This window comes from Centruroides vittatus, unplaced genomic scaffold, assembly GCF_030686945.1.
Source record: "Centruroides vittatus isolate TY-2023 unplaced genomic scaffold, ASM3068694v2 contig_181, whole genome shotgun sequence".
Lineage (NCBI taxonomy): Eukaryota > Metazoa > Arthropoda > Arachnida > Scorpiones > Buthidae > Centruroides > Centruroides vittatus.
The window spans coordinates 375,517-398,760 of NW_027121109.1; the positions used below are offsets into that span (position 1 = coordinate 375,517).

Below are 23,244 nucleotides of genomic sequence, written 5' to 3' on the forward strand. Positions count from 1 at the left end.
AGGTGAAGGGAAAAAACATTTAACAATAGAGAAATAAACATGTTCACGTTGTTACAAAAGGAAAAATATATCCGTCACCATAAATAGAGGAAAAGCGGGCAGCGAGAGAGAGAGAGAGAAACACAAAAGAACACGAAACGACGAGTGTTTATTCTGTTTGCTAGTGTATCAACCGAGTAATCTGCATGTTGTTTTACGGTAATGAGTCATTACCGCATGCTAACTTGAAAAATGGAGGAAAATATATTATCGGGCTGTAGCAATCCCGATCGAATGGGAAGGAAAGAAGATTTTAAAATGAATAATATTCATCATATTTTCGTGCAGCTGGAAGAAAAATGAGTCGAAATGAGTGAGAAGAAGGAGTGAGATAAGAGTCGAGACGAGTTAATCGTTAACGTTTTCGCAATGAAATTATTGCTTAGAAATAATTCTCGTTTTCTAATTTAATGTTAAATATGTGTACTTTTTTTCTAAAACTCTTCAAAACTATGCAGTAACTATGTAAAAACTATACAAAAGCTAGATTCCTAACCAGTAGTAACTCTTAATCAGTAGGAACTCCTAATCACTAGGAACTCCTAATCACTAGGAGCTCCTAATCACTAGGAGCTCCTAATCACTAGGAGCTCCTAAATTTACTCAGGACACGGAAAAAAATCTCCAGCTCACCCCTCTCGTTTCGGAGAAAGGAAACGCTTTAAATACAAGTCTAACCTCTGAACAACGGACACTGATAAAACATAAAAATGGCTGTTGTTCGGAAGATATTTTGTACCCGTTCGAAAAGAACGGTTGTTTAAAAACGGCCGTCGTTTGCAGTTTATTTTATAGGAATTGCAAAGGAGAAACGGCCTCAGTTTACAGGTGGTGTCCGCTATTGACAGTTCGACTGCTTATATATTAATCGCCTTTCTCTGCCTTAACAGTAGTAAAAGTTACATTATTATTATTATTAAACGTAAATTAAGCGATTTTTAAGTAGCCCTTCTTAGAAGATTTAAAGCATCCAACCCCTTCTGTAATTCCTAATTGTATACAACTTCTTTCCGCGTTTAACACTTTAATTTCTTGTTTCTATCGTCCCCCGTTCTCCCGACAACGCTAAACATTATGTTCTTTAACACTATTAAACACTTTTTGACACTTTTAAAAACTGTTAAAGCATTTGCTCCCTTCTAACACTTCTAAAGGCTTTAGTCGATTAACAGTTTATCCATGTAGAGGAGGAGAAGAGAAGGAGGGAAGGAAGAGAAGAGGAAGAAGTAGAAGAAGAATCTGGAAACGGTGGGGGGGACGGTAACACCCAATTATTTTTTGATGAATTAAAGATGTCAGTAATGTTATTATAAGAGAAGAATATATTTCTGTCTTTGTACAATTGAAGGTTGAAATATGTTTTTGCAAAGAATCGTCCATTTATCAATAAAGTTCTTTAACTTTTCACTAGAAAATGCCTTCTAGAATATTGACAGCGGCATTTTACTTCAAATTCTCAACTGTCATCATTTCAATCTGGATTTAAAATGTATTTAAATGAAATCAAATTTGCATTTTCGATGCTCTCTCTACTGCTGAGAGAAAGAAGAAGAAGAGGAGGAGGAGGAGGAGGAGGGAGGACGACGTGGCAGGGGGAAGGAAGAGAGGGAGAGAGAGAGAGAGAGAGAGAGACGACGAAAATGACAAACTGACTTGTTTAAGCTTTCTTTGTGCAATTTGATGGATTCTAATGCATCATTTAATATAACCTACATTATTGATTCAAAATATATACATTTTGTAAATTAAATGAAGTAAAGCGGATCAATATTTTTCTTTTTACTAAAATTAAAAACAAATATAAAGCGAATAGAAAATGTTTCTTTAAAGTGGTGAGCTCTCTTTTTGTTGTTATGTATATACGGTGTTTGTTTACTGTAGGTCTACATGTATTATGTATGCTCCTCTCTCTCTCTCTCGCTCTCCCTTTTCTATATATATATATATATATATATTAATATAATAGTATTTTAATGCTGTATACAATTTTGTTGTTCCCCTTCGATAGTCGGAGGAATCGACTTGAATTTTGAACTTATTTCTAGTTTTTATTCTAGTTTCGGCTACTTGTTTTCCAGCCTGAATTTTTGTTCCTTCTCTCCCTTTTTCAGGCTTAGAAATTACTAATTTTGCTAACTTTACCTCTTGTTTTGGGGCCTGAATCTTCCCTTTTTGAGCCTTGAAGGACCTTTTTTCCCTTTTCTAATAATTTGAGCCTTTCTTATTTATTCCTAGCTCAAAAACGGAGAGATGGCACTGCACCTGGTTAACTGTAGTTTAGAAACCATCCTGTCTAACATTAATTTCAAATTAAATTAACTTAAACTGATTTAAATCCAAACTAAACTAAATTAATACGAAAATCTATTAATTAAGCCGGCCTAAGCTTTGCATAAACTAGTTAAGTACCGGTTGTGACTAATGTCTATACTTAGTTTAAATAGTGCTTAGTTTTAGCATAATTTAAAGAGTTTTAGTGTTAATTTAGCACTCTAAGGAGCAAGGTTCCAATTTAATTAGGTTCTGACTTAAATTAAATCTAGTTTGGATTCAGTTTGTCCTTATACAGTTAAATTATTAAGACTTAAGGCTAATCAAGGGCGTTTTTAAAACTCATTTTGTTTTAGGGTTGTACAGTGTGGGTGGTAAGTAACTAGGCATTAAGAAGTTGCAATAATTTTTGTAATAATAATGAAATGATTATAAAATTTGTATTGTTATATACAAAGATCAATGGGATCTCATAATTCTCATATCGATGTGAGAACAGTAAAAGAAATATGCTGCACGCGCAGTGAAAATAAGATGGCCAATGCTTATCCGTTCGGGAAAGCTCGGATTGCCGCACGCTATGAGGTGTAAAAATCAGTGGTTGCTATGTAGATATGGTGACGTACACAGAAGGAAAGTCGTGTCACATTCCGTCCGAAAACAATTAAGAATTGTCAATCGACGCTAAAACGATCACGGGTTCGAATACACAGAGAAGTGGCCGTCCACCCACGTCACGATCTAGTGAGAACATGTCATTGATAGACGGCACCAGTGTTTCCGTTAAATTATAAGAGGTCCATCCATATTTCCATTTAATACAGTACATTTTGAATAATTTTTAGCGTTATTGTTTTAAAAATTTAGAAATTATAGCTATTTCTGAATGACTAGTTATTTTCCACCCTGCCTGCATTTAAGCGAATGGAATCTAGTTCAATAATAAAAATAAGGTTTAAATTGAGCCTAAAGAAGTAAAGTAATTTAAAAAAAAAAAGCATAAAATAGAAGGAAAAATACCTTAATAAAGGTGAAAAGAATAATAATAAAGAAAGACAAAGTGATATCATTGTTAAAAGGAGAGATTCATTAACATAAAGGAAAAATTAACAAGGCTTCTATTAATAATACAGGAAATAATAATGGTGAGACAATACTTCTAATAGAGGAAATAAAGCAAAAATAGTTAGATATAGATCGGAGAAATGTCAAAAAATACATTTATATTATAATCGAGACACTAGTTTTTGTGTACAGATGAATAGGAAGAAATGTTTTAACAAAGAAAAAAAACACTTAACAGGGAAAAATGACCAATAAAACTATTAGTAGAACATTATCACAATGGGGAAAATGGCACTAAAATAAAGTTTTTTTAACCTCCTTTAACGAACTTTTGTTGTTTTTTTGCAGTATTAATCGCTTTTACTCGTTTGAAGTGCGTTAAATGCTCTCTTCTAGTCATAAATATTAAGAATTGTATAGCGGCCAAGTGGATAAAACCACAGTTAATCGTGGGTTCGCACCTCGTCACATCAAGTTTTCCGGGTTTTCTTCACACTAGTAACACCTAAATAAGTGCCATTTCCCTATAGAAGACCTCCTTACAGGCAGATCGTCCACGTGTCGTATACGAATTAATAGCACTTGTGTGTAAAGTAACACCTGGTTGGATGGAACGAACCCACTCCCTCTGTAATTTGTTCTAGTTTTTAATCATCTAAATTACTAAGATTTAGTTAAGAAAGCTGTTTTTCACTTTCGAGGTTAACATATGAGCTTAGTGCATGGTAGGATCTGGTTCGAACCCCTATACACTCCTATGATTTATGATCTGGCGTTGTTTCCACATGTTTCACTCTATCCTACTGTGGATTAGACTCACCCGTACGGAGAAAATATGGCCGCCTAAATAACCTTAATGTCTTCAATATAACGCATATGTTCGATAGAACCGAACCCGAGTTCGTCGGTTTCATCTACAAGTTAGATCATAATTAAAACATATTTATTAACCACCTGCCTACTCTAAGGAAGATGCCTTAATAGATGATAACTTGAATGTATTTCTTCCGACGGGGAACCGAACCCACGTCCTTCAGTAACTTGCTCGAATTTCAAATCAAGTTACTCAGGCATTCATTAAGAAAAATTCAGTTATATATTACAGAAAATACTGTTTTATTTAAATGAGAACCGAACCCGCTCCCTTCAATAAATTCTCAAAAGTTAATCTAAATTATCGGGATGTCAAGCAAACTTCAGTACAGTTTTATATGCAGAGTTGAACTTAATAGAAATAAATGAGTTTTTACGAGACAGAACCGAACCCACGCCTTTAAATAATTTTCTAATCAAAGCTATTGAGATACTCGTTAAGCAAAAACGTAGGATTAACAGATAAGACAACTAATACGAGGGACTTTCAATGGAAAAACCTGTCTTTATTTAGCTTATAGCGGAAAAATGTCAGGAAACTCCACGTGGTTGGTCAGGTACGAACCCGCCACCAACTACCAGTGGTTTTACTCGGTGGGACAGAGAAAAATCCACTATATTTATAAAAAAAAACAAAGTGTATTATCTTTATCTGTTCATTCTTTCTCACACTATTAATAACAATTTCATTATCTGAATGCACAGAAAATCCCCCTTTCTTTCACCAAAATTTGACTGAAAATAATCCCTAGAACCCATTTCTACTCAGAAATCCGAGACGGGACCGAACCCACGCCTTTCGATGACGTCGTAATTAATGGAAACTCCCGAAAGACCAGGAAAACAAGCACACACTAAAATAGTACAGTTGACAATTTTATTTAAAGGAGTGGGTTCGGTTCTGTCGTTAACGGGTAAAAAACATCATACTTTTTACCTGTTAACGGCGTTAAAATTCCCTTTTTATAATAGCATTAAGCACGAAAAGACAAATTTATGATAAATAAAATGCCCTCATCGAGAGGAGGTGAAAGTAAGGAAGAAAAAAAATGGTGGGGGGGGAGAGAAATTTATATACAAAATAAGGAGAAGGGATTAGGAGGAGAAAGACCGAAATCAATTTTTCAGCAAAAGATAGCCGGCAAGCCAAGGAAATTTTTAGTATTCAGTACTTACTACTACAAGAATAATTGAGATATTATCTAGAGACAAGGTAGGCCGAAGACAAAGATAGATTTGCCAATTAACATGCTTTCCCAAAACCAATTTTAATGACACTTAAATTAAAGGGAATTATTACGTACTTCTCCCCCCCCGCCCGAGTTAAAATGTAGTACAGTTTGGTGAATTACAGAGATTTACAGAATGCGAGAAAGTAATTATTTTCCTACAGGAGGAAGGTAGGGAGGGGGGAAAATGCTGCCTCTCTGCTGCCGGGGGGAGAGCGAGCCAAGAAAACGATTGCTGCCGACGACGAAGGTAAATTAAATGGAAGTTCCTCGATAACAATAGAGTTAGTGGAACGGAGGTTCGAGCTGGAAAACGTCAGTTAAGAGAAAGAATAAACAGTATTGTGCTTTTCCATTTGATTCTATTGACGAGTGGCAAAGCATTTGTTGTAATCTGGCTGACTATAAAATTGCTATCATGAATATTTATAAGGGTTCTATCTCATTAAGGAGATTCTTACGTCTTAAAGTCTGATAACGTTGGAAAATTAGAGTGGTGAAGAGGAGGGAGGGAGGAATTGGCAACCTTAATCGACGTGTCGTCGGTAAAGATTGCACTTAACTAGTTCCTATGCACGATTAATAGAATTGCTACTGATGAGTCTACTAAGATAAAGTATTCATAATTTTACTTAATACGATTGAAACCGTTGGCATTTTCAAATTGTTTATTAGTAAGTTTCGATTCATTTGTGATTCTGTAAAGTTTACTAATGCCAACGCTTTTGGGATTTCCTTGGAGGAACGTGCATTAATTTCCATTTTGATGCATCATTGATTATGTTGTGTTGTTTCACCGAGTTTCGACATTAAATATATCTATCCTCTGTCGTTTATAATGTATTTATTTTTGAATATTTAATTTTTTAACAAAGTAATTCCTTGTGTAATAATTTTACCTGTTCGGGTGCCCTCCTCTTCCATATTAACTTTGCGCCCATTTCTGCCACGTGGGCGAGGAAAAAACGTCAGTTGTGATCGGTGCAACCGGCTAAAGTGTCAGGTAGTTTGTAGAAATAAGTGTTTAGTTGAAGCTCTTATAGGTATTTGTTAAATTAATTATTTAATATGTCATTTTACCCTTTTGGATGTTCCATCTTCTACCAAACTGGATGGATTTGCCTCAGAAGGAATGAAAAAAGCGTGAGTTGCGCTCACTGTAATGGGCTTAAGTGTGAGCTAATTTTGGTTGTATTTGTGAAACTAAGTGTTTAATTGACGTGTTTCTATGTTTATAGGAATTTACGAAATTCATTTAGTGGATTGGGTGCCCATCTTACACCAAATTTTAAGTGGATTTACCCAAGATGGAACGGAAGAAAACGTCATTGTTAGGGCCTAAAGTGTGAGGTACTTTTGTTAGTACTGTATTTAGTTTTTAATTGTTAATGCTTTAAAGTTTTGTAGCGTATTTCTGTGTTTACAGGAATTTATGAGACAAAAAAAAATCGCGATTTCTTTGCTTGAATTGGGGCTAAATCGTGATGTTTGTAGAAACAAATACACAAAGCAACCAGTGAAAAAATATATATAGAAGATTTATTTAAACGTTAACAATATCTACTATTATTTTTTGAATTTAAATCCTGTTCTGGAGTCATAATTTCATTTTCCTCTTACCATTTTCGAATCTGAAACAAAAAGAATATCTTTCATTCGTTCGATCATTTGGAAAAAAAATCGAAAAAATAAAATAAAATACAAAGAAAAATCTCAATAGGAAAACATCAATCAACTGGCGGAAAACACAATAGAACCCGTTTGAAATTGTTTCAAATGTATATTTTTTATTTTTTGAATTTTTAATAAATTTTAATCTGTGTTTCTTTGTTGTTCTGTCGTTAAGATGTCTAGAATTTTAATTTTAAATATCCAGAATAGATTAAAATCTGTTCTGGATAACTTCTTGCTCCGAATTTGATACGCACGCTGCCATTTATAAAGTGCCTTCTATTGAGTGCCCTTATAAAAAGCACCCTATAAAAGGCACCCTATAAAAGGCACCCTATAAAAGTCACCCTATAAAGGCACTCTATAGAATGCACCCTATAAAAGGCACTCGAAATTGATACGCACGATGCCTTTACAAAAGGCAGAATTAGAAGCGAATTTGAAGAAAAAGTTAAAATAGTTTATTATAGAGTAAAAAAATAAAATATAAAACACTAGAAAGTTCTACTGTATAAGTAGAAACGATATTAGGGGGCCCAAATTAGAACGTGCAGCCTACATTCATGCGTAGCAACTGACGCTCTTGTGTACACGTGTACAAAAGCGTGTTATATATTCAAATCTATCTTCCTCCTATACTCTATGAAGAAAAATATAAACAATACATACAAAGGTAAGGGGGCCCGGGCCCCCTGGCCCTCCTCTAGTTGCTTTACTCCTACATACAAACTTTGGGACTGTAATAAAATAAGTCTTAAATTTGAGGCCGTATAGTATTTGAGTAGTATTTACTATTCGATTTTATAAATTTACGTGCGTAACAATTACGCAGACTGTAACGTGATAAAAATAGTTAGGTAAGTAGTAAATATTTAAGACTTAGGACGGTTTTATTCCTAACTTAGTCAGTATCTATCAGCAGTTTTAGTCTCATCAAGACACGTATACAAATTAATAATCGGTTCTATCGTATGAGAAACAATACATAACTACATTAGATCCATCACGAGATGATGGATAATATAATTCTGTATTGTCTGTCTTGATACGATCGATTATTAATTTGTTTCTGATATTTTTATTCTATGATAATAATAATAATAATTTTGTTTATCCTTATGTATTTGGTTTTATATACATCATGAGTCTGTCTGAATTTGAGGTAATGTGATATGTTTTATAATAAGGGTCGTATCCTAGTTTATCGAGGTACAGAATTAATTTTTGAAGTTTTTAGAATTTTCAGGTATTATTTTTGAATTTTTTAGAATTGTCAGGCATTTTTTTGTTTTATTTTGCATTTTTTAGAATTGTCAGGCATTGTTTTAGTTTTATTTTGCATTTTTTAGAATTGTCAGGCATTGTTTTAGTTTTATTTTGCATTTTTTAGAATTGTCAGGCATTGTTTTAGTTTTATTTTGCATTTTTTAGAATTGTCAGGCATTGTTTTTGTTTTATTTTGCATTTTTTAGAATTGTCAGGCATTGTTTTTGTTTTATTTTGCATTTTTTAGAATTGTCAGGCATTGTTTTAGTTTTATTTTGCATTTTTTAGAATTGCCAGGCATTGTTTTGGTTTTATTTTGCATTTTTTAGAATTGTCAAGCATAGTTTTTGTTTTATTTTGTGTTTTTTCAATTTTTAGATTTTATTTTTTGCATTTCGGTTTTTTTTCAGTTGTAAGGTATTATTTTATGTTTTTAATGGTAATAAGAGATAAAAAAAATTAACTTTAAAATCTCTTCCAAGAAAAGATTACAAGTAGGAAAAATTATTTTAATTATTTTAATAATTATAATTAAGCAATAAATTGTTTTGTGACTTACTTTTATCTCTTGTTATATGAGATGTAAAAAGTATCACTCGATTAACCTAGAAAACTTGAACAGCAATAGAAGTCAAGGCATTCAGATTAACAATAGATATGTCTACAAAGTAGTAATTAATGAAAAAAACAGTAAAAAGTAGTAAAATTTATTGTATAGAAGGTTATTATTTTACAATTTTTAAGTAATAATGTTTATATTTAATCTCTACTTGAAAAAGTCGCTAACGATCACTAATAACTGATTACGAATTAGAGCGAAAAGGATACAGAATATTGCAAAAAATTGTAAAATAGTTATCAAAATGATACAAAAAAACGGACGGGAAAACGTCTGCAAAAATCACACATAAGATTTAACAAAAGATCAACGTTTGAAAACCCATTGAAAATAGCAAAAACTGTGATTTATCAAGGGTAGTGTTGAGTAAACAATATCAAAGATCAGTGAGAAAAAATTACAAAATTGAGCAGAAACAGAGGTATTAATTGAAAAACTAGATTAAATCAGAAAAAACAAATGACCAGTGATTAGGGAAAAGTAGAAAAAATTTACAAAAGCTCAGCAAGAAAAAGATGCAAAATACTGAAAAATTTACTTTCAATTGGACAAAAGAGCAAACAAAAAGTTTCAAGGGAGCAACACAAGAAAAAATCAGCTAGTATCCCCTTTATCACGTACTGTACGTTCTGTAAGATTGACGTTTATATCCCTCCGTGTCTACTTTTGAGGCGGTCATGTTGGCGAAATACATTGGTTACAGAAAAAAAATGTACAGAGAGTTACAAAAATCACTACTGATCACAGGAAAGAAGTTATTGTTGATCACAGATAAAGAAACCAGTGATGATCACAGAAAAGAAATTTATAATTCACAGCCGTGTTTTACTTTGATTAGCAGTATTTTGTGATTTCACTAGAAATGAATAAAAGGCACGAAAACTGCAAAAACCGATCAGGCAAGAGATACTACAACTTTCACACCGTTCACACACACACACACACACACATCATACACATACTTTCACTCATTAAACCATTAAAGTTCAATTACAAAAGTTACATTTAAACAATAGGAAGCAAAATTTGACGTATCTTTGAATCTTTACAGCATTAAAAGAAACTTCAAGGGGGAGGGAATACAAACAATAGAAATCGAAGTAAGAACGTGAAAAATGGAGGTCAACTCGGTGTCTAATATATACACGAAAAGAAAAAAAAACAAACCACGCACAATAAATCATTTAAAGTTATTAAACTTTAACAATAAGTTACATTTGCCATCAACAAATTGAAGTAACAAAAGGAATTGGAAGTTTACATTATTTCGGTCATGGAACTTTTCATTTTATGGAGGATAACAATAGATTAATCTTACCTGAATCTCGACAACCATTACCGATATTATAACTTTGGCAAATAATTAACTTAGTTTAGTTAACTCAAACAACGCATTTAATTCCGAGTTAACGTTGGTCGTTAAATACACTTTCTGTTGATTATTCGACGTCATTAATAACGACGTTGCGCTTTATATAAAGCTGCGGTTCTGATATACACATTATTACACCCACTATATACACTTACTCCAAATTGAACTATTTGTAACAAATGATAAATATTAATGTGTCTTTTAGCGCTAATACTATATGCAGTACTTAGTCTGTACGCTTTGTTCTGGCCTTTAAAGTATAGTTTACACCGTGCTATAAATACTAGCGCCTTACCGGGTGGGTGGAAATATGTGTATCGTTCGTGTAGGGACGTTATAAACGTTTCTATGACGCTTCTGCCTGTGTAGTTTTATTATGGAGTCCTGCTGCTTGTGTAACTTTATGTAGGGACTTTCTATATATCACTGTAGAGTTGTGTGTGGTTCATTATTTGACACACTGTTTCTTTAGGGGTCTAAATAATACCGAAGATTTGCGTGTATAATTTTATTATTGGGTTTTTCTGTTTCATTCGGGTTTCTCTGTGTATAACTTTACACAGGATTGTTCTAATTGTTTCTATATAACTTTTAAGTACAATTTTACATAGGTATGAGGTTATACAGAATGTTCGACTGTATATAAAATTATATAAGGTTTATATTAAAGAAAATTGCGTTCTGTTTTGTATATTAAATGTTTATTTTAAGAAAGTAAAGTATTTATATTCTATTTTCTAATTATAACTGCCTTTTATTGTTTATATCAAAGAGTAATCCTTGTTTAGAAAATGGGAAATATGTAAATATGTACAGATTTTTCCCTGTTTGTTGCTAAGATTAGCTGAAAAACACAAAAGCGCGTTAAATTATTAATAAAATGTTCTTATTCTGTTATTTAATAATTATTTTATAGCACTTCTGTACACTAGAGTCATGTAATATGTATAGGGCAGTTCAGTAATGGGGCAGTTATAACATATAATCATTGTTTAGATTACTAGTTAAGTTTTTTTCACATTATTAACTGAAAATGGTTTTCATAATTTATATCTCAAATTACAAAATGATGAGAGATTATTATTGTTAGCTGTAATAATTGATTAATGTATTGATGTGAATGTGCGCTAAAACAATAAGAAATTACATTCTACTTAGTAATGAATGTCTACACGAAAACACAATTTTTTCTGCTAAAAAGTAATATTTCTAAGCACCCTGTTGGTTTTAAACTTACCATATATGTTGTATGAGTAGGCATAACTACAAGCTCATAGAATACCGTATAAGAACCATTGATGTTACAGCATAGTTATGCCTACATTTAGGCTCTTTAATGTCTTGTAATGGAAGAAGAACTGTACCTACATTGTATATAGGCCTATGTTCTACTAATAAAATTCCCCCTCTTAAAATGAGAATTGTCTTAATATTTTTAGATTAATTTGTGTAGGTATGCAGGATAGGCTATCCCGTGTAGAAGTATGAAAGATAGGTATACTTATCTACATATACCAATCCTACACCCTACATCCTATCTACTTACTAATTCTATTCTATATCCTACACATCTGTATACACATATATATATTATTTAAAGCACAAAATATTTCTTTTAAAACGCGAAATCTTTAAGCACTTTATATACTGTGTATAATATAGATATGTTCTATATCAAGTTATTGTGGTTATGCCTATATATAAACTATTTATCCCCTTAAAATTGAAAAGAGGCGTAACTTTCGAAGAGGAAAACTATATTTGTAGCTATTCTATTTTCGAAACAATGTAAGAACCTACTTTAAAAAGAAACAATATACAGAATTTAATACAGGGGAAAGTAGAAAACATGGTTTCTTACCCCCCTCACAATACCTGGTGGCATATAAATACACACTTAATAATAAATATATAGAGTTTTTAATATAAAAGAATGGAACGTTAAAAAGCGTTAGGGGGATGCAAAATTGGCATTTCTGGAATCCTAGCGAGTAAATTCACTCAATAAAACATAATGCAAATACTTTTTTCTCTACAATTATTACTTATAAATAAACGTAATCTCTATTCAACGTTATCATTATGTTAGCAGATTGCAAGAACATTTACTTTAGAAGCTGCTCTATAAGTAAATAAAGCAGACAATGATATTGCTACAAAGATTTTTCTCCTAGTTGCCTGGAAGGTGGAGCGAAAATATTAATATCTGTAAATTTTCTCCTTGACACGTCTTTTGTTGTTCACTCTGCTAGACTCTAAATTACTCCTGTAAATCTCCTTCATTGATGGCTGATAAAATTGACGATGAGTCTCCTGCAAACAGCACGTTATTCTTAATCCTTCTAAATGTCTTTCAACTTGAAGAGGATAGTGTACGGTATATATTTTTATTGCCGAAACGTATTTAGTTCTCCCTTTTCTCCATCTCTCTCTCTCTCTCTCTCTCTCCTAAAATGTATTAAAAAAGAAATTGGTGGGGAGACATGCAGACGTACGCCGAAACAATGTAGTGAAAATGTAGTAGTAAAAATGTAGTAAAATGTAGTAGTGAAAATGTAGTAATGAAAATGTAGAAGTGAAAATGTAGAAGTGAAAATGTAGTAAAAATGTAGTAGTGAAACTGTAGTAGTAAAAATGTAGTAGTGAAAATGTAGAAGTGAAAATGTAGAAGTGAAAATGTAGTAGTGAAAATGTAGTAGTAAAAATGTAGTAGTGAAAATGTAGTAAAAATGTAGTAGTGAAACTGTAGTAGTAAAAATGTAGTAGTGAAAATGTAGAAGTGAAAATGTAAAAGTGAAAATGTAGTAGTGAAAATGTAGTAGTAAAAATGTAGTAGTGAAAATGTAGTAAAAATGTAGTAGTGAAACTGTAGTAGTAAAAATGTAGTAGTGAAAATGTAGAAGTGAAAATGTAGAAATGAAAATGTAGTAGTGAAAATGTAGTAGTAAAAATGTAGTAGTGAAAATGCAGTAAAAATGTAGTAGTGAAACTGTAGTAGTAAAAATGTAGTAGTGAAAATGTAGTAGTAAAAATGTAGTAGTGAAAATGTAGTAAAAATGTAGTAGTGAAAATGTAGTAGTAAAAATGTAGTAGTGAAAATGTAGTAGTGAAAATGTAGTAGTGAAAATGTAGTAGTGAAAATGTAGTAGTGAAAATGTAGTAGTGAAAATGTAGTAGTGAAAATGTAGTAGTAAAAATGTAGTAGTGAAAATGTAGTAGTGAAAATGTAGTAGTGAAAATGTAGATAGTGAAAATGTAGAAGTGAAAATGTAGTAGTGAAAATGTAGAAGTGAAAATGTAGTAGTGAAAATGTAGTAGTGAAAATGTAGTAGTAAAAATGTAGTAGTGAAAATGTAGTAAAAATGTAGTAGTGAAACTGTAGTAGTAAAAATGTAGTAGTGAAAATGTAGAAGTGAAAATGTAGAAATGAAAATGTAGTAGTGAAAATGTAGTAGTAAAAATGTAGTAGTGAAAATGCAGTAAAAATGTAGTAGTGAAACTGTAGTAGTAAAAATGTAGTAGTGAAAATGTAGTAGTAAAAATGTAGTAGTGAAAATGTAGTAAAAATGTAGTAGTGAAACTGTAGTAGTAAAAATGTAGTAGTGAAAATGTAGAAGTGAAAATGTAAAAGTGAAAATGTAGTAGTGAAAATGTAGTAGTGAAAATGTAGTAGTAAAAATGTAGTAGTGAAAATGTAGTAAAAATGTAGTAGTAAAAATGTAATAGTGAAAATGTAGAAGTGGAAATGTAGAAGTGAAAATGTAGAAGTGAAAATGTAGTAGTGAAAATGTAGTAGTGAAAATGTAGTAAAAATGTAGTAGTAAAAATGTAGTAGTGAAAATGTAGTCGTGAAAATGTAGAAATGAAAAATCTAGTAGTGAAAATATAGTATTAAAAATATAGCAGTGAAAAATCTGGTAATGAAAAAAATCAGCAGAAATCCTTCTTCAAAAAACCTTCAGACAGATGTAGCAAATGCTGATCAGGAAAGATAACCATTGTGACAGGAGCCATTTTAGAGATTTATTGAAAGCTGCGGGGCAAACTCCTCTAACAGATTTTCTTTCGGGGGAATGTTTTCATCTCTTGCTTCGTGTTTTTACTTTATATAGACTTTAACTAATACCGATGATTCATAGCTAGGTTGGGGAGTTTAAATAAGGACATAAGCCAATGTTAAAATAACAAAAAGAAAGAAAAAAAAGTCGTACGGACAGACGGTTGTGCGAATGCTATTATTGCTGGCTAAATTAATGTTCTTATTAGAGTATTCAGAGATAGTGTGACGTAACTGAAAGAGAAGGTAGCGCTCTTCAATCCTAATCCTTTAAATTCAACAATGAGCATACTTGAACACCTGTCTGTTGACTAAGAAACAAATATCCTTCAATCCTGATCCTTAAAATTCCAGACTGAACGATGCATAAATGAAGTTCTTGAACACCCACCACTTGCCTGTCGATAACTTTATATCGCTTTCCATTTCTTATAATTCATTTCTCCTATCAGATCTTTCTATCAGTGAATTTCATTACTTTAGATTTATTTCGTGTCAGTTATTTTATCTGATATTTCACTTCTAAATATATTACACGGGATTCATTTCTCTAGTTGACTCTTTAAATTTATCTCATTGGATTCATTAATTAAGATTTATTTTTATGTAGGTTCTATTGTTTGACGTCTATTTTTCTACCCTTTTTTTAATTATTGGACCTTCGCTTCTTTTGTTACTTTAAAGACTTTTTTGGCCAGATTCATTACTCGAGATTCATTCTTTGTCAAAATTATTAACGAGTCATTCATTGTTCAGTTTTCTCGCTTGTGATTTATCGAATAATAAATCACAAGCGAGAAAAATGACGTTCTCGAGATTCATTTTGAGATAGTTTCGTTCTTTATGATTCATTTTTTGTGGTTTCCTCTTATAATTCGTCTTTAAATCATTTTATTTTTAATATTTTAAGTCTGTTTCTGTCTTTGAATCAGTTTATTTATTTCTAGATCGATTTCCTTCCAACTTTTCTTACTTTAGATTAATCCTTACGTCCTATGTCTCTGTTGACGATTCATTTTCTATCTGTTTATTTTAAATTTTTCTGCCGTGATTTTCAGCTGATAGTTGTTTAAACACCTCATTCATACAACAGGTACACTTTAAACACTTCAATGCTGAAAAGCAGTAGTTTTTTTGACTGAATTTAAGGCTCCAGCAATCGTGATTCGCCTTGTTGTTTACATATTTCCCAAGATTCGTTTTCTAGCAAGCTAGCCATTCTTTTTCTATTTATCCACTCTAAAAAGACCCTTTTTGTAAAATGTTCTTAAGCTTGTACAGACACTACGTCCCCTATACACTGGCACTACGTCCCTTATACCTTTGCACTCTATTTCCTATACGCTGGCGCTTTTTTCCAATACACTGGAATCCTGTACAGTGACACTTTATTCCTTATAAACTGACATTTACCGAATTTAACATAACACACTACAAAAAAAGTATCCACAAAGCACTCCATCTTACCCCTTCCTCAACATTCAATTTACTCGTGTCTCCACTACAACGACTTTTAAATTGCAGGCCGTTTAAACATCCTATCCACCCTAACACGAACACACAACACGGGATTTTTTATCACACAGAAAACACGATCCAAAAAAAAAATCACCCCTCAACCGCAGCACGCGTTTATCCTTAACAATTACTCGAAAATAATGATTTATTTTTAATTTTAAGGGGAAGGGGAAAAAAAGGTCTCTTCATTGATTAAGCGGGCAAAATTCCAATAAGGGGCATTAATTCATTTAAATATAACTCGCCGTTATAAACTTCAATTTATTATACACACAAAAACCAAGTGAATAAAATAAAAATTTCTGCTTAAAAGAAGAAGAATAATAATAATATAAAATGGAAAAGGAAAAGAGGGAAAAAAGAAGAAAGGAAACAAAAAGGAAAATGAAACATAACAAAAATGGAAATTTTGAACTGGAATATTCTTCTGCTGTATTAAAAGTTGGCTCGGAGCCATATAAATGCAATTACCTCAAAACACGGATCGATCTCTCTATAACTACGATTTATTTAAACAGAATTTATATACAAATTGATTTTTGTTTGTTTTTTTTTTTCCTTCCCCATCTTAAATTTTCGAGTGGGGGGGAAAAAACATGTTTTTCTAAAATTTCCTCTTTTCCATCTTTTAACACGGGGTAATTTTTTATGTGTTTTTATTATTCGCCTTCTAATGAAAGGGAGGGGAAAAACGGCCGCGTAGGTGTTAAGGTAAATAAGCAATTTCTCATTAATTTCTTTAAGGGGTTGGTTTATGTTCCGAGCTCGTGCAGCGTGTGAAAACTGTACACGCTTCCTCGTGTATTAAGGCCCTACGGGCCCCCTCTTCATAGTTTCATACCGGTGGCTCAGTAGAAGACGCTATTCAGCGGGATTTTCATCTCCTTTTCAACCGTACATAGGTACACTACCCTTCGATTTCTACGAATTGTGGAGTATAGTAGCAATAGTTGAAGGATAGTCTGAATGTATGACTGAGGAGAGGGACACAAATCGTGAAATGCATCACAAGTTCATGTATAGTAAAATCCAATAAAGTGGCACGAAGTAGCTACACGTGTAATGTATGTTCGAGTACATTTTAAAAACAATATGCTTACTGTTGGATGTTGGGTATGTCTGTTTTGGATGTATACTTTGTATTTAATAATGTAAAAAGTTTTGTATACTTGTATATTTATTCATACGTTTTATAATAAATACTGTGTACACATTTGTATATATTCTCTATTTTCTCGTAATAAATACTATATACTGTACTTCCATACAATATCGCATAAATATTATGCATACATCCATACTATAGAGGATAAATACTGCTCACACATCCATATAATGCAACACAAATACTGTGTACAGATATGTAAAAATACATATCTGTACACGTTTTCTAATACAGTAACATGTGAAACTGTAAGCATGTTAATTAACTGGTGGGTACATATTAAAAGTAACGTTAAATCATCCAATTGTTCAACGTTACAAGTAAAATAATAGATTAGCATAAATTTTGTATGTTGGCTTTTGTTGTAAATTGCCTGATTATTCCTTATTCAATCCCGAAGTCTTGTAACTGAAATATGTATTAAGTTATAAAGGAAGCGTGCATTAATTAATTATCAATATGTAGGAGAGAGATGGAACTATCTAGTTTAGTTGTTTTCCCCTCCTGTTAATTAAGTTTGAAAGACCCCTCTGAACTAAAGGGATTCCTTAAATTCGATTTATTTATTTCTTATTTAAAGAAAGCGAGATTATAATGTCTGTTATTGCCGTTTCCGTTATCTTTAGCGTAGATTTGGCGGGATCTAAGTATAAATGGACTTTGGAGATCTTTTTTACATCATGTAATGCCTGTATCATATGATATTTCATATTATACAAGATCTATGATCATACTAATACTGGGTATCGACGAACATAGGTTTGTGAGTGTCTGTAGGCCCTAAAACTTTAAAACACTAAGTAAATGCCTGAGTTGTTTATGCCTAAAACCGTCAATGATGGATTCAGTTCTTCCGGAACCCTATGCACAGAAGAAGATCCCACTAAATACAAACAGTTGTAACTGTAGACTTGCTTTGATTTTCTCTAATTTTGAGGCCTACGAGGCCTCGGAGTATAACGCGATGCCTGACTTGCCACAACGGGTTTCTGCCATTGAAAATCGTTCATTGACTCATTGAATTTATTTATTTATTTGAAAAGTTAAAGGACTGTAACTGATAATAATGAATAAAATGCAATCAGAAAAGGGAAAATCCATGTTTACAATATCAATTTATACAGCAATGTAAATTAAAACTGAAAACATACAGTAAAAATTCAATTATGATCATCGATTTGTTGCTGAACATTAAAAAATTCTAACAAATTTGCCCAGTTTGGTGCTTGCAGACTAGTAAAAGAGCAGGAAAATTCTAACAAATTTGCCCAGTTTGGTGCTTGCAGACTAGTAAAAGAGCAGGAAAATTCTAACAAATTTGCCCAGTTTGGTGCTTGCAGACTAGTAAAAGAGCAGGAAAATTCTAACAAATTTGCCCAGTTTGGTGCTTGCAGACTAGTAAAAAAGCAGGAAAATTCTAACAAATTTGCCCAGTTTGGTGCTTGCAGACTAGTAAAAAAGCAGGAAAATTCTAACAAATTTGCCCAGTTTGGTGCTTGCAGACTAGTAAAAAAGCAGGAAAATTCTAACAAATTTGCCCAGTTTGGTGCTTGCAGACTAGTAAAAGATCAGGAAAATTCTAACAAATTTGCCCAGTTTGGTGCTTGCAGACTAGTAAAAGATCAGGAAAATTCTAACAAATTTGCCCAGTTTGGTGCTTGCAGACTAGTAAAAGATCAGGAAAATTCTAACAAATTTGCCCAGTTTGGTGCTTGCAGACTAGTAAAAGATCAGGAAAATTCTAACAAATTTGCCCAGTTTGGTGCTTGCAGACTAGTAAAAGATCAGGAAAATTCTAACAAATTTGCCCAGTTTGGTGCTTGCAGACTAGTAAAAGATCAGGAAAATTCTAACAAATTTGCCCAGTTTGGTGCTGCAGATTAGTAAAGAGACAGCAAAATTCGAACAAGAACCACCGATTTAGTAATGAATGTTTAATTAAAAACCAGCAAACATTTTAAAAAGAAATCGCCAATCGCCAAAGCTTTCGGTTTTCTGGAATAAAAAAAAAATAATAACAGTTGTTAATGTTCACTAATTAAGTGAATTTTCGTGAAAAAACACCGCTTAAAAACTTCATTACTTTCTCTAAATCACTAGGGGCAAAAAATTGCATTCAAATCTAACTGAATACTCGTCCTACATAAAAGAAAATAAAAAATAAACCCGCATACTAACTTCAAAAAAACGAAGGGAAAAAACAAATTCGATAGAAACAGATCAGAAGCGAATGAATGTTTATGAATATATAATAAAAGAAACCTACACAAATATTCATTTTATAACAGCAAATACAAACATAAAAGTTATTATAAATTTAATTGATTTTTTTCCTTCTTCCTCCTGTTCCAAAAAGATATATTTTTACATCTCTACATATTTATTCATAAATATATAAAAGCCGGGCGTATATATATGTGTACACAGTTGTTGATGTATATACATCATACCTCGATCTAGCGTCACCGTTTTTCTGTCTTTAAAATTGATGCAAAATCGAGTGTGGCGCTAAACCGAAGAATCTCAAACACTTGAAAATTATGTATATTAATGAATAAGAAGCGGCGGATTATTGCTTCATGGGTCTCAGGCAAATTTATATTAGGGGGCCCCATGTACAGTGTTGACTTCTTCCTCGAGATCTTTTCGGAAAAGATTTGTATGGGGCCTTTCTTTGCCCGTAGAATAAAGCTCACTGTTAATGGCATCCGTACACTAGTTTGAGGGGTAAAGGTTTCGGTCACGTGATTCGATGGTAACAAATATCCTCTGCGGTGCTAAATCCTAAATTTGGTAATTCAATGATAAAAAAGGAAGATCCGAGAGCGAGCATTTATTGGCGCTGTAAGAGGGTGGCGTTATAACGGAATCTGAGTAAAATGGAAACCTTTCTAAACTGAAATTCTTCAGAACGGAGTGATTTTCTATGTTAAAAGACTGCTCAAACATGAAGAAAATGTACAGTATAACCGCTTATACTGTATATATATATATTATTCTTTCCGCCCTGTGGGCCCTAAAAGGCCTTTTAACTAGGCCTATCGTGGGTTTGGCCAGGCCCAGAGCGATAGACTGACACCACAACCATTCGGCCTACGGTGGCGTTATATAGGATGGCGTTATATGGAGGTTTGACTGTATTTACACAATTTTTTACGATATATACACAGTTATATATTCATATAAGCTTATATGTATATACTATACATAATAACGCGTGTATAAACTTACATACAAGCATGAGCAACTACTGTTTCTATATATATAGACAGAGAAAAAGAAAAACAACACAGCAACAACAACCGTAACAGTGGAGAAAAGACGAAAATAAATGGCAAAGTTGTTTTGCCACACATAACACAGAACCACTCTAACCACTAAATTATATTTTTCGTCCATTGACGTCAGTAATAAGTTGTCCTCCTGTTGGTTACACCATCGATAAAAATCCACCAGACAATCGGTAATGTTTATGAACGTGTATATATATATTTCTCCCCCCAACAAAAGTGTAGGTAATAAGAAAATGTATAATTTGACGTTATAAATGGCCAGATATTAGCAGTAAATAATGTAAGCCTCATAAAATGATCGTAGCTTGAGTAACATTGTAGTAATTCCTGCACTCTTGGTGCCACAGCTTATTTTCATTTTAGCATAGAATTTATAGTTCAATTACATTACGGCTTTTTAGAAATTTCGAACTGCGAAAGGAGGGAGGGAACCACCAAGAATAAAACATAGAGGAAAAAAAAAAAGATGGCGGGCGGGAAGAAGAGGATGGCGGGGGGTCAGAAGGAAGAAGAAATTCTAGATTGTTTTGCATTTTTATTATTAAGGGAAGTGAAGGAATGGAGATATACAATACGAGAAAATGCAATAAACCAACTCGTCTGCGACCGTTAAGGCATATATCGTCCATCCACAACAAACATTGCTTACACAATACAGCTTCTTTCAATAAAATGAGATCATCCGAATGTCTTATTTCGATTCTTTTTCCTTGCGACGATATCTTTATAAAAATATTCCATCGATAAATACCGCTTTTATGAATGAATATTTGAATTACAAAGGAAATTCGCGATCCGTCGCGTCCTACGACCTCTAAATGACCTTGAGAGAAGACATACCTGTTTAGTGTCCTCTACAACGCTCCAGTTTTCGTTTAAAGAAAAAAAAGTATATGTATATATATATTAAATATACTCTTTAGTTAGATTTGCATAAACGATATATGCGGGTTTTTTTTAAAATTTATTTATTTATTACTATTTCATGAGAGCTCGCACGAATTACAAAGAGGCGTCGCGTGACGGCGAAACGATCTCGTCACGCGTCGCGTCGATTACAGTTATGGCGATGTTTAACTGATAACGTCTATCAAGATTACTTGTTTTTTTTTTATTAAGGAGGAAAAATAAATGAAAATGTTCTTGTTTTAATAAAATATAATTTAATTTTTTTTTTCGTACATTTTTAATGCGCTTGAGGTAAGTTTAAATAGGGGGAAAGTGGTGTAAAATTGAAACTAAAATCTACTTTTTGGCTGTTATATAACAGAGGGAAAGTATGGCCAAAAATGCAAAAATCTCATATATTTTTGGACTTAAAGAGCCTTGAAAAGATTAAAAATGCAAATAAAAGAGTTCGGGTTTCCTTTACCTGTACGTATGGATATTAAGTGTGGAAGCACGCTATTTCTTTCATCCATTTTGAAGCGTAATAACTCCCGTGCCCTTCGGCGAAAATTTCTGAAATTTTGCAAGGAAGTTTGAGTTTGAGACTGTAATTTTTCCAGAAATTTTTACGAAAATCGGACGGAAGGTTCGGGAGATATAGCCCCAACGCCTTAATATCTCTCGAATCAATCTAAAGTCTTAAAGGTAACGGTTGCAATTATTAGGAGCGAAAACAAATAAAAATTGCCGGGTAAAGTTCAGCAACAACGTGATTTAACGTTTTTTTCTCGGCCTTTATCTCGTAAAAATTCGATATTTATGGGCTAGTGATCAGATCTTGCATAGAACGTTGCGGCTACACTCGGATTTCAGCACGTTCTCTTTCCAGAAAATTAAGTAACTGTTACGTTTTCTTCCTCACCTGTTTAAACCGTTACGCTACTTTCTACAGGTGATACGGACAATCGTAAAGGCTGAGTCGACAGTACGGAGTGGCAAAACGAAAGGAGAAATAAAGAACACACGCGCGCGCCTAAAGAGAAAAAAAAGAGAGGGGGGGGGTAGAAACGTAAGGAAACAAATCAAAAATTACTTCCAGAGGGGGGTGCAAATAAAATAAAAAAGTGCCATACAAAGCACATTAAAGAGGATTTTCATCCACTCGGTGTATCCAAAAGAAGATTTCGCTCATCTCGATAAAGAGTTGTGCAGTTTCGTAATGCATTTTGGAGTGCAGCAATTCCATGTTTTATTTCGCCGTTGTAATGCTAACAAGCATTGAAATAACAGTCATCTCCTAACATTTGTTACTATGGCAACGATCGAATGGAAAGTTCTAACTGCCAAGAACATGACATCCTATCAACTCTGCATAAAAGCTGGAAGATATACCGTATGTCAATCTCCTTGAGTGCCTTTCACGATGGATGGAAAATGTTTCTGGGACCGTTGTGTTCCCTATTAAGTTAAGAAAAGAAGAATATCACGCGACAATGCCAGATGGAAAGTGCACGGTTTTTTCCCTTTTTTCCCTCTCTTTTTCCCTCCCCGTCCGTTTTTTATTTTTTTATTATTATTATTTTTTTTATATATTTTCTTCCAACCTCTTAAACCCCCCTTTCCTCTGTGTGCCTGTGTGCTCTGATGGGTTATGTATGATTGGTAAGAAGTGATTTTGTATGCAAAAGATTTTAAATTCGTCCCGTTTGTGTTTTTAATGAAATAAAAGGTTTCTTTTTATTGAAAAAAGGAGAAATATATATATATATATATATAAGGAGGAAAGAGAGGAAAAAAACACTCGCGTGCTCCCTCCCGCTCGATATTTGGCGCTTGCGGTTTGTGTGTTGCGGTGGCTAAGAAGCCAAGTCTTATACCCACGGCTTGAAACGGATATACACTACCTCTAAAAGACATA

General features: G+C 33.0%; 1 protein-coding gene across 1 annotated transcript in view; it reads right to left on the minus strand.

The window, feature by feature from the left end:
- Positions 1 to 3,123, minus strand: part of LOC136969802 (alpha-(1,3)-fucosyltransferase C-like) — a 42,118-nt gene extending 38,995 nt beyond the window's left edge. Inside the window, exon 1 of the mRNA XM_067264066.1 lies at positions 3,105 to 3,123. The gene's annotated coding sequence lies outside the window, so the exon portion shown is untranslated. The remainder of the gene's footprint in view (positions 1 to 3,104) is intronic.
- Positions 3,124 to 23,244: the final 20,121 nt, after the last annotated feature.